The sequence below is a fragment of the Pleurodeles waltl genome, chromosome 3_1, assembly GCF_031143425.1.
Source record: "Pleurodeles waltl isolate 20211129_DDA chromosome 3_1, aPleWal1.hap1.20221129, whole genome shotgun sequence".
Lineage (NCBI taxonomy): Eukaryota > Metazoa > Chordata > Amphibia > Caudata > Salamandridae > Pleurodeles > Pleurodeles waltl.
The window spans coordinates 1,016,017,539-1,016,030,239 of NC_090440.1; positions in this window are offsets into that span (position 1 = coordinate 1,016,017,539).

A 12,701-nucleotide genomic window follows, 5' to 3' on the forward strand; every position below is an offset into this window, starting at 1 on the left:
AACATCCTTGTGCTCAGGGAACAAGATGTGATCAGGACTTACCAACTAAATTGGGAGATAATTGTATGCCTGCTGCACTAGATTGTGCCAGACATCTCTGCAAGTGTGGAAACACCAAAAACCATTCCACCCATAACCAACCTACTCGCTGTCCTCCATATGCTGCTGTTTCTATCTTTTCAGACAATGTGTGCACAAGTGTCTGGTATCTGTCAGCCAACCTTCCCTGTCTTTTCTCCAAAGTTCCTGGATGCAATCATACACCTCACACCCCACCATATCTGCTTCCAAAAACATCCAGCAACTGCAGCAGGAGACCAATCAAGGTTTCTATTGACTTGCTGGGTTCCTGCATGTGCTGGGTGCAATGGACTGCACCCATGTTCAACTGGTGCCACCTGAAGCAACCAAACACCTACACAGGAATTGCAAGCATACCCATTCAATAAATGTGCAGGCCATTGTGGACCACTGTAGGCTCTTTACAAACATCCTTGCAAAATATTCCGGAAACGTACATGATGTGTATTCCAACATTCCACCATCAATGAGCAGTTCCAAGATGGGCAATAGGGCAATGGCCTACGCATAGGTAAACCACCATACCAATCAGTACACAGACAACACACCAAACTTGTAGGACAAACAAGACATACACCACACTAAACACACATGGGCAGGGGAACACAGATGTACAGACAACAACACAATTGCCACATGCCACACTACACCACAATCATTGCAGATCACACACACATTCATCCACATGTACATAAAACAGCGACAACCTGACTGGCACACCACCTGAGGACAGGTGGAGCTATATCCGCTTTAAATAAAGAAGCTAAGCCAAAACCACTACTAGTGTCCACTGGTTGATACCTAAATACTGATCCCTCACACATAACACCAAACAATGAATAACTCAGTTATGCGATTGGCAGTGGCATGTCATGGTAAACAAAGTCACACATAAGCACAGCCCCCCATTAATCATGGTGTACAAGCCTCTGGTAGCACCAATATCAAATGCCACCCAAGTGGTGCCATTACCAACTACATATAACCTACACATTCCTGACATACCTGTAGTGTTCACATTCACCTGTCTGCTGCATTGTGTCGCACACATAGGAATACAACATTATCTGCCATGAAAGACCATGGGGCAGAATAATGAAAAATTATGCAGTACCTACTCTAGTGCCACCTCACATGCGTTCCTTAGCACCCCCTGACACCACCAAGTGTGTCCCGTATGAAAGAAATGGTCCACCATGGTGCAGAGTTTGTGCAATACTGTAAAGATCATGGATGACATAGTAGGACTCTGTAGGAGTATAGAGGACATACCTGACCTTTCATGCACTGTATATAGGGATCCATGAAAATAATGGTGTCCCCCTCCCAACTTTTTCACTGTGCATATGTTGAAAGTGTCTGAGAGAAACCATGTATAGGAACCGTGGAGATTCCACTGCACCAAATTGTGCCCATCCTCCATTTGTGTTACTCACATCCTAGTATACTTGATGGCTGGCACAGCCATCATCTGCCACAAAGGGTCACTAACTGTTGCACTGCATGCATAGTGCCACATGGTAACATGGAGGCCTGAGTTTGGCTTTTTAGGGCTACCATGGTGTCTCTACATATGACACCACTGCGGTGCAGGGAAGTGGTAGGTTCTACCAACAATAGGACACTGCCTCATGTTGGACTTTTGGCCTTACGCAGGGTCATCCCCAGTCTTTTTGCCTCATTCCTCCTGGTTTTTCTGACCTCTCGCTGTTGGCTCTAGGACTCTGAGCACTTTATCACTGCTGATCAGTGCTAAAGTGCAGGTGCTCTCCCATCTAAAGTTGGTATGATTGGCTTATACCTAATTGGCATATTTAATTTACCTATAAGTCCCTTGTACAGTGGTATCTCTATACCCAGGGCCTGTAAATTAAATACTGCTAGTGGGCCTGCAGCGCTGCTTGCGCCACCCACTGAAGTAGACTTTCAAACCTGTCTCAGGCCTGATAGCGCAGGGCATGTGTGCGCAGTTTTCTGCCACAGGGACCTGGCATCTAAATTTATTTACCAGGCCCAGAAAACCCTTTTATTACATGTAAGTCACCCATAAGGTACGCCGTAGCTAGCCCTATGGGCAGGGTGCCATGTATGTTGAAAGGCAGGACATGTGCCATATTGCGTGGCCTGTCCTAGTAGTGACAAACAGCCTAACTTGGTGTCTCACTGCTTTGAGTGCTGCCTTCTCATAGGATTGCATTAGACATGCCCTGCGTTATGTGTAAGGAGTATTGTCTGATTTATGAGGGGTAGCGTAGGCGTGTTTGGTATGGTTGTGATGGTGATCATAAATGCTGCTTACTGGTGTGGGTGTACTTTTTATTACCATCACAGAAATGCCACTTCTAGAAAGTGCACATTTATCTGTGATTATGACTCTAGTGTTTTGCAACTTGACTCCAATCCACGTCTGGGCAGAGTGACAGTTGGGGCTTTGTGCATACTTTTCAGACAGCCTGTACACAGGGAGGGTGGAGGTGTCACAGAGGTGCATCTGCATACTGAATAGTCTTCCTGGGCTGAGAGAAGGGAGAGGCGGGGTACACCTGCATTTGTAAAGACTGTGCCCTGGCCTCACATAATAGGGTTGTTAACCCCCCACTGATGTTTGGAGCCTGTGCTGAAAGGAGAGAGGGGGCACTCCCAGAACCAGTTGTAACTGACTGGAACCTCCTCTCCCTACGATTGTAAAACACTGTAAGAACTTACAATAATTACAGGGGAATTTTCCCCACAATTTGTAGACTCTTGGAATCATCTTGGAACTGGCCACCAAAGGCTGAAAGGACTCACCAGGAACCGCCATAGACTGCTGCTGCTGCTGTGCTGACCTGTGACCTGCCTGGTCACTGTGAAGGACTTGCCACTTGCTGCCTTTCCCTTGTGCTGGCCTGTAGCTGGGCCCTCCACCTGAGGACCTTGTCTTAAGATTCTGCTCCCCAGGGGCAGGGTGCTGTGGCCCCTGACCCCTGCATCCATTTCTTCACGAGGGGTGCTTCTCCGTGGTTGCGGCTGCCATAGCGCTGATTGCAGCGCACTTATGGAGCCTTGGGAGCTCGTAGGCTCCTTGCTGCATTGTGCCCCTTTAAATAAGATCACCGCAGCGGCCCGGGAAGCTGGAAGAACACTCGCGCACCGCATCGGGTGCAGGCGAGTGTCTGCTCGGGCCCCAGGAGGGGTCCGATCTTCTTGTGGCTTCACGGCAGGACCAGGGGAAGGCGCGGGGAGTGCCCCCTTCCCCCTGGCCTCTGAGTTAGGAGCAGTACGCTCCTTTTCTGCTGTTAGGTAAAACAGGCATTACTGTGGGCCCCCCCCTTGGTGGAAGGGCCAGTGGAGGCCGGGGTGGCCCCCAGAGATCGCAGGTCCCGGGAGGGGCCTGTCATTAAACGGGAGGAGGTGTGTGGTGCCCCCCTCTTGCCCTAAGTCGTTTTTGCTGGCTCTGGCCCCCCTCGTGATGGCCGGTTGAGGCCCTTGGGGGCCCCCAGCAATCACGGTCCCCGGAGGGGCCTGTCTATAAAAGAGAGGAGGTGCATGTTGCCCTCCTCTGACCCCAGAGTATAAGGGAGGCCCCCGTTTTACGCATAGGAGTGCAGGGGGCCCCATTGTTCATCTTCTAGGCACTGGAGGTGCCATCATCCAACCAGGTACTGTTTAAAGGACCAATATAGTTGCAATCCAAAGTTCTTTCTACAGACTTTTGTTTGATTCATATATTACCTACCTGCGTTTGATGTTTTTACATATGTGTATGCAAATCTTCCTTTTATGGACATGCTTGCTAATATGCTTTTCTAACTTGCCATATGTTTTCTAATGTTCCTACTATGGGCATTTTATGATAGTCTTATGACAAGTGCTGTGATGTAATAGCGTGTTTTCCTGACTACTGCTTATGTTGCAGAATACTGAGTACCCTGTGTGTTATGTGTGACTACTGCTAGGTTGCAGAGTAACTAATGTGTAACGTTCTGACAACTGCTAAGGTAGCAGGATAGTACTGATATATGATGTTTGGTCTGATAATTGCCTTGTGTACAATACAGTATATTTTCATATAATCTGGTGTTGTGTTTCCTTTGCGGTGGGGATATTGCGTCACATGTGTTGTGTGTGTTGTGCAAACGCTTTACACATTGCCTCCAGGTTAAGCCTGACTGCTCGTGCCAAGCTACCAAGGGGTTGAGCAGGGGTTATCTTGGACGTGTAACTCCCTTGCCCTGACTAGAGTGGGTAAGTTCTGCCTGGCTGAGGTGCATACCCTAGCCAACCAGAAACCCCATTTCTAACATTGGTTGTCAGCGGTGAGGATAGGACTTGCGCTTCCACAATACCATTGTGACTCATTATTTCACTACAAGGATTGCGTTTAGACCATCACATGTTTGGCTTCTCTTAACTTTCTCTCTTTGGTCATTTTTCCTGTTTTCAGTTCTCACGCTTGGGTATTGTGGTTGTCACATGTGAGTTATTTGTACCTTTTCAAGATGGGTCTTACCTTTTATTTTGACGACCTGCCGCTTTACACGCAGGAGGAATTAGAGGGGTTCTGTAGAGAGAGAGGGCTGCCTGTAGAAGGGGACCTCAGGAGATCTCTGAATTTCTTTGAAAGGTTTGTGACATATACCCAGGGAGGGAGTGTGCTTAGGGGGTACCCAGAGGATCCTGAGTGTTGCGAGGGTTCCCAATGGGAGGGCTCCCAGACCTCATCCCTAGAGAGTGGTAGAGAGACTGATCAGGAGGGTGAGAATGACCGGTTGGGGATGCCAGTTGACAGGGAAGGCCCCAGTGATGGGGAGTCCCTTGCTGGGTCCAGTGTAAGAAGCAGGGCTACCTCTCATTCCTTGACGCCTTGTGAGCTAAGATATAGGCGGGAAGAGAGGGACCTGAAGTTGCAGTTAGCGCGCCTAGCTGTTGAGGAGAGAAGGGCTGAGGTAGAGAAGGCCCTAGTACAGGAGAGTATGGCAGAGGCAGAGAGGGCCCTTGCCAGAGAAAGACTTGCTCTACAGCGCAGTCTGAAGGTTCTGGACTCACCAGCGCTGCAGGTGGAGTCCAGTGGTGGCAGCAATGTAGAGTGCTGTAGCAAAGATGTTCCTCACATACCCATAGAACTGGTACCTAGGTTCCAAGAGGGGGGTGACATACGTCAGTGGTTAAAGGAATATGAGAGGGCTCTGGTAGAGCGCAGGATCCCTAAGAAGGATTGGGGAACTGGCCTAAGGAGCTTTATTTCTGAGGAGGGGAGGGATGCCCTAATGACTCTAGAAGAGAGTGACAGGGAGGGGTACTCCGCTGTAAAGAATGCACTGATTGTGAAGTATGGTTTTTCCCCTGAGGAATACAGAAAAAGGTTTAGGGGTGGTAAGAAACTGTCCCACCAGTCTTGGGAGGAGTTTGTGGAGGACTGCTGCATTGCACTAGCTGGATGGGTGAAGGCTAGCACAGTAAACAATTTTGAAGGGCTGTTTAATCTGATTGTCAGAGAGCACCTGCTTCGTTGTTGTTTTTCAGAGTTACGCCAATACTTGTCAATGTGTGAGCTCTCTGACCCCAGGGAGCTTGCAAAGGAGGCAGACTTCTGGTTGCGTACCAGAGGGTCTGGTGTGGCATTAGGGGGTGTTCCTAATGAGAGTGGTCTAGGTGTTTCCCAACCAGGTGTGGTGGGAAAGGCTTGTGTCCCAGGTAGGTCCCAGTGTATTGGGGCGGGTAAGGCACCCCATGTCCAGTCTCAGAGGAGAGGGAATGGGGTTGGGCTGAGGCCCAGGGTACCCGAGCTCCAGTCCCAGGTCCTGGAGGGTTCCATGAGTGAACGCCAGGAGGTGAGCCTAGCCTGTGCCATAGGGCCAGCTGTTCAGAAGGATCCCATTTTGTCATTAGGACTTGGGCGGGTGGCTGGTGATAGCGTTCCGCCGGTCCTGGTGTCTGGTAGTCTCGCTCTACAGCCGAGGAGGTGGAAATCCAGGCATAGGGTTGAGAGGGGGCTGCGGGCCCCAGTGTAGAACCTGGAGGGTCAGCTCTGAGAGCAGAGCCCCCCAGGAATGACCTTAGTGAAACCATTTCTGGGCAGGGGGAATCCAGACTCTGTCAGATGGGCAGAGGTCAGGAGACCTGCACCAACCAGACTCTTGTGTGGCCCTTGGGGAAGGTGTTTCCCTGGTGGGGGGTAGGTGTGCCCCCAGGAAGTCCTGGTGCGCCAGGCAATGATTCAACCACAGGGTGGTGACTCAGGGTTGGATGATCAGGTTCAGGGGGTAAACTCTGACCTGATGGGGAGTAGGTGTACTCCCAAGGAAGTCCTGGTGTGCCAGGCAGTGGTTCAACCGCAGGGTAGTGACTCTGGGTTGGATTGCCAGATTCAGGGTGTAAGCTCTGATCTGGTAGGGGGTAGGTGTGCTCCCAAGGAAGTCCTGGTTCTCTGGGCAATGGTCCAGTCTAAGGGTGTTGTCCCTGGACTAGATAGACAGGTTCAGGGGGTAAACTCTAACCTGGTTGGGGGGGCGGTTAGTGTGTTCACCTCCCCGTGTGAAACTTCTGGTGACTTCTCTCGAGGTGGGGAGACGCAGGACTCTGGAAGTGGGGTTCAGGGAGGGGGAAGCCCGCCCTGGACCCCTGTGCAACCTAAGGGTGTCGTCCCTAGGTTGGGTGGTCAGTCGCCAGGTAGTGATCCTGGGCTGGCGAGAGAGTTGTGCAGGGCTGCTGTACCCAGCACCCTGGCAAGTGTGGATTCTGGTGATACCCCTCCTAGGAGAGGAGGGCAGGGTCCTAGAAAGAGGGGTAGAGGGAGGAGAGCTTCGCCTCTAGCCCCTGTGGAACCTATGGGTGTGGACCCTAGGTTGGTGGATCAGTGGCAGGGTAGAGCCCCTGAACTGATTGGAAGTGGAGTGGAGAAAGGATGCTTTGCACCTGGGGCTACCGCCCCCCACTCGTTATGCTTTCAGAGACCAGAGGCTCCTAGATGGCCTGGGGCCTGGTTCTGGCCATTGGCAGCTAGAGAACCCCCGTGGGTTGGTCTAGGCTGCCTGGGAAGCATTGACAGAGAGATCCAAGTGGAGTCAGGAAGGCGTAGAACTGGAACATGCCCCTGCTGTTGTGGGCCTGGGTCCTTGTTCTATCGCCCCAATCAAGGAAGTACATCAAGGTATTGATTGTTCCCCCTTGGCTTTTGGCTGGTAGGGGGTTGTGTTGGACTTTTGGCCTTACGCAGGGTCATCCCCAGTCTTTTTGCCTCCTTCCTCCTGGTTTTTCTGACCTCTCGCTGTTGGCTCTAGGACTCTGAGCACTTTATCACTGCTGACCAGTGCTAAAGTGCAGGTGCTCTCCCATCTAAAGTTGGTATGATTGGCTTATACCTAATTGGCATATTTAATTTACCTATAAGTCCCTTGTACAGTGGTATCTCTATAGCCAGGGCCTGTAAATTAAATACTACTAGTGGGCCTGCAGCGCTGCTTGCGCCACCCACTGAAGTAGACTTTCAAACCTGTCTCAGGCCTGCTAGCGCAGGGCCTGTGTGCGCAGTTTTCTGCCACAGGGACCTGGCATCTAAATTTACTTGCCAGGCCCAGAACTCCTATTTTACTACATGTAAGTCACCCCTAAGGTACGCCGTAGCTAGCCCTATGGGCAGGGTGCCATGTATGTAGAAAGGCAGGACATGTGCCATATTGCATGGCCTGTCCTAGTAGTGACAAACAGCCTAACTTGGTGTCTCACTGCTGTGAGTGCTGCCTTCTCATAGGATTGCATTAGACATGCCCTGCCTTATGTGTAAGGGGTATTGTCTGATTTATGAGGGGTAGCGTAGGCGTGTTTGGTATAATTGTGATGGTGATAATAAATGCTGCTTACTGGTGTGGGTGTATTTTTTATTACTATCACAGAAATGGCACTTTTAGAAAGTGCTCATTAATCTGTGCTTATGACTCTGGTGTTTTGCAGCTTGACTCCAACCCACGTCTGGGCAGAGTGACAGTTGGGGCTTTGTGCATACTTTTCAGACAGCCTGTACACAGGGAGGGTGGAGGTGTCACAGAGGTGCATCTGCATACTGAATAGTCTTCCTGGGCTGAGAGAAGGGAGAGGCGGGCACACCTGCATTTGTAAGGACTGTGCCCTGGCCTCACACTATAGGGCCGTTAACCCCCCACTGATGTTTGGAGCCTGTGCTGAAAGGAGAGAGGGGGCACTCCCAGAACCAGTTGTAACTGGCTGGAACCTCCTCTCCCTACCATTGTAAAACACTGTAAGAACTGACTATAAGTACAGGGGAATTTTCCCCACAATTTGGAGACTCTTGGAATCATCTTGGAACTGGACACCAAAGGCTGAAAGGACTCACCAGCAACTGCCATGGACTGCTGCTGCTGTGCTGACCTGTGACCTGCCTGGTCACTGTGAAGGAATTGCCACTTGCTGCCTTTCCCTTGTGCTGGCCTGTAGCTGGGCCCTCCACCTGAGGACCTTGTCTTAAGATTCTGCTCCCTAGGGGCAGGGTTCTGTGGCCCCTGACCCCTGCATCCATTTCTTCACGAGGGGTGCTTCTCCATAGTTGCGGCTGCCATAGCGCTGATTGCAGCGCGCTTATGGGGCCTTGGGAGCTCGTAGGCTCCTTGCTGCATTGTGCCCCTTTAAATAAGATCACCACAGCGGCCCGGGAAGCTGGAAGAACACTTGCGCACCGCATCGGGTGCAGGCTTGTGTCTGCTCGGGCCCCAGGAGGGGTCCGATCTTCTTTTGGCTTCACGGCAGGACCAGGGGAAGGCGCGGGGAGTGCCCCCTGGCCTCTGCGTTAGGAGCAGGACGCTCCTTTTCTGCTGTTAGGTAAAACGGGCATTATTGTGGCCCCCCCTTGGTGGAAGGGCCAGTGGAGGCCCGGGGGGCCCCCAGAGATCGTGGGTCCCAGGAGGGGCCTGTCATTAAACGGGAGGGGGTGCGTGGTGCCCCCCTCCTGCCCTAAGTGTTTTTTGCTGGCTCTGGTTCCCCTCGTGAGGGCCGGTTGAGGCCCTGGGGGGCCCCCAGCAATCACGGTCTCCGGAGGGGCCTGTCTATAAAAGAGAGGAGGTGCATGTCGCCCTTCTCTGACCCCAGAGTATAAGGGAGCCCCCCGTTTTGCGCATAGGAGCGCCGGGGGCCCCATTGTTCGCCTTCTAGGCACTGGAGGTGCCTTCATCCAACCAGGTACTGTTTAATGGACCAATATAGTTGCAATCCAAAGTTCTTTCTACAGACTTTTGTTTGATTCATATATTACCTACCTGCGTTTTATGTTTTTACATATGTGTATGCAAATGTTCCTTTTATGGACATGCTTGCTAATATGTTTTTCTAACTTGCCATATGTTTTCTAATGTTCCTACTATGGGCATTTTATGATATTCTTATGACAAGTGCTGTGATGTAATAATGTGTTTTCCTGACTACTGCTTATGTTGCAGAATACTGAGTACCCTGTGTGTTATGTGTGACTACTGCTAGGTTGCAGAGTAACTAATGAGTAACGTTCTGACAACTGCTAAGGTAGCAGGATAGTACTGATATGTGATGTGTGGTCTGATAATTGCCTTGTGTACAATACAGTATATTTTCATATAGTCTGGTGTTGTGTTTCCTTTTTGGTGGGGATATTGCATCACGTGTGTTGTGTGTGTTGTGCAAACGCTTTACACATTGCCTCCAGGTTAAGCCTGACTGCTCGTGCCAAGCTACCAAGGGGGTGAGCAGGGGTTATCTTGAACGTGTAACTCCTTTGCCCTGACTAGAGTGGGTAAGTTCTGCCTGGCTGAGGTGCATACCCTAGCCAACCAGAAACCCCATTTCTAACACCTCAAATATGGACAACACAACACATACTTGCAATGGTTGAACCATCAGTTTGGATTTAATTTGACAATCCACAGGTTCCTGAGCCACAACCCAAGATTGTCATGTCTATCAACACAGACCTATTAAACCATTTCACAAAACATGAACATAAATTATACCATAAGCAAGAGAGAGTCATCACTCCACCTACAACTAACAAATGCCATGGTATATACCAAACCACTATTAAGCTTTATCAACACATCTTTTCTTATTCATTTGCAGCTGATCAAGGTTACGGCATACCATCATGGCTCCTGACTCCATTTGCCAATCCCACAACAGTTGAAGAGCATGCACGTAACAAAGGGCATAGAAAAACATGCAATGTGGTGGAGAGGATATTCGGGCTTCTGACGTCAAGGTTTAGGTGCCTGGTCCTGACAGGAAGAAGCCTGTTGTATGAATCACCATTGCTATGTAAGATCATACTGGTCAGTGCAATCCTCATAATATATGTATACGGACAAATGTTCCCTGGGATGAAAAGGTAGATGTCCCCAACGAGGAGGATGATGACAATTGTGCAGCACATTTGGAGGGGGAACTACATAAGACTGCCACAGGAGATCGCAGGAGACTGCAAATTGTACAGAATTTTTATACATAGTGACTGTACAATCATTATCACTTTGTAAATGGCACCAATAAAATACTTTGCACCTGAATCTCCTTGGTCTACTCATTCTCCACTATATACACCATTGGAATGTAATTCAAACCTCAGAGAGCAGGAAAGAAACACAATAGTTACAAGTATGGTAGCAAGATAGTTTGTGATGTAAGAGGGCTCAGTGCCTCCATGTCACATATCAGTGACACGCAACTCAAGAGCATTTGACTCTTGAAGGCTTAGATCCATGCACCACAACATAGAACATGCCGTCAAGTGGGCAATGTGCTAATACCTAGCCTTTTCCCCTCAACATCACCACGCTTGCCAGGATGTAAGGTAGGGGCTGTTAACAAATGATTTTTAAGTAATGTAGGAACTGATCAGTGTCACATCTCAGGGGGATTGCTGTTTTGCCTGCACTTTGCATGTGTGACAAGGAGGAACATCATTGGTAACTATGAACCTTTAGTAACTGTACATCTTTTTTAACAGATGTTAGATGCTAGCCCTGCACTGGGTATCCTTGGGATTATGTCCTGGCACTACCATTGGGCAGAACCCTGACACATGGTGCACTGTACCTCACTTATGGCAAACACACATTGGCTGTGGAATACGTTATGGGTTGCCAGACAAATGAAGCAGCAATGGGTGCTGAATCACTGCCAAACATATGACCAATTGTCAGGATCTAAGAATAAAATGGGACAGTGCACCACCAAATTATTGTCTGGGTGGAATGAAGCAGTTGTTGTACTCTCTGTGTACATTAAGATACATACTTGTCACACAAGTCTGCTGTCTTTTCACATGCCTACAGCAATTCCAAATATACATGTGAAGGTTTTGCAAATACCAACAATGGTTGACATGTTTCAGCATGGTTACCTAGTATGCTCTGTATAACAATATCACACAACACATAGCAATACTCACCACTCTTTGTCACTGACATGCCAGACTGAGAGCAAGCCACAAACAGTTACAAATTAACCCAAATATGTTTTGGTCTCAAACATGGCACTGAGGTGCGGGATGTGCAACTATGTCCAGCAATGTCCAAACATGCCAAAGACCCATTCAAAAAAATAATGGGAGTAGAAGTAGATATATATATTGTATTTGGCTAATGAAAAAAGCAGACTGATGATTTCACACATCAACATCATACAGTCATGGTAAGAGTTACATAGGTAGTAGCATGCAGGAATAAATCCATACCCCTGTTCAACGGAGGATGTGAATGGACAGCTGAAAGATACCCACAGATATTTTGAAAAACAACATGGGAGGTCACTTGATGACAACACAAGTGCAGTCGCAGGTGAAATGTCATGTGTGTGTGGCACTCATGAAATCTCGCAAATACCGGCAATGGGACAGTTGCAATCATGTAGCGAGTAGTAGAAGATGTGTTCATCTACAATTTATACAAGTCACACATTGCATCCTGTCCATGTATGACCAGACATGAAGATATGTACAAAGTGTAAGCAGTCAAAAGAATGATAGCAATGTAGAACACAAAATATTCCTTACAAGTAATGCTGTAAAATGTGGAGAAGGAGCCCACATAGACCAATACTGTCTGTGCAACACATCAATGTCTACATGTGATCACCCAACAAACGTACAGAGAGGGTGGCTAGGTCAGTACATAACCCAGTCATGTTTGCCACTACTATACCCTGCTAGTTGGCCATCGCATGCCAACATGAAAGGAGGCAGTGACAAATAACACCATCTGTCCCCTGGTACACTCCAAAAACAGAAGTCACAACAGAGATATAATACCTAACCAAGCTTCCCATGGATATTACTATGGACATCAATTGATGAGACATGCCCAGCACATGCAAGTAGCCAGTCCTCAGTACATGATACGGGAAGGCTGACATCAAGTACCCCAGAGGAAAAATTATTATCCCAGTCAGTTTGATCACAATTGTGCATGTGTCTGTCTACAGGGGAATGTGCGTTGCTCTGTTGATTAGCTATCATGAAGAGGAAAGATGCCCCCTCAAAATACCCTAACACCACTGCTCTGCCTGCATAAACCTTTGACATTGTCAGGGGACTGATGCATGTGCACAGTGGACTGAGTAATCTGGAGCTCTGTAAACCTGCCCCTTCACATGCAACTATGGGT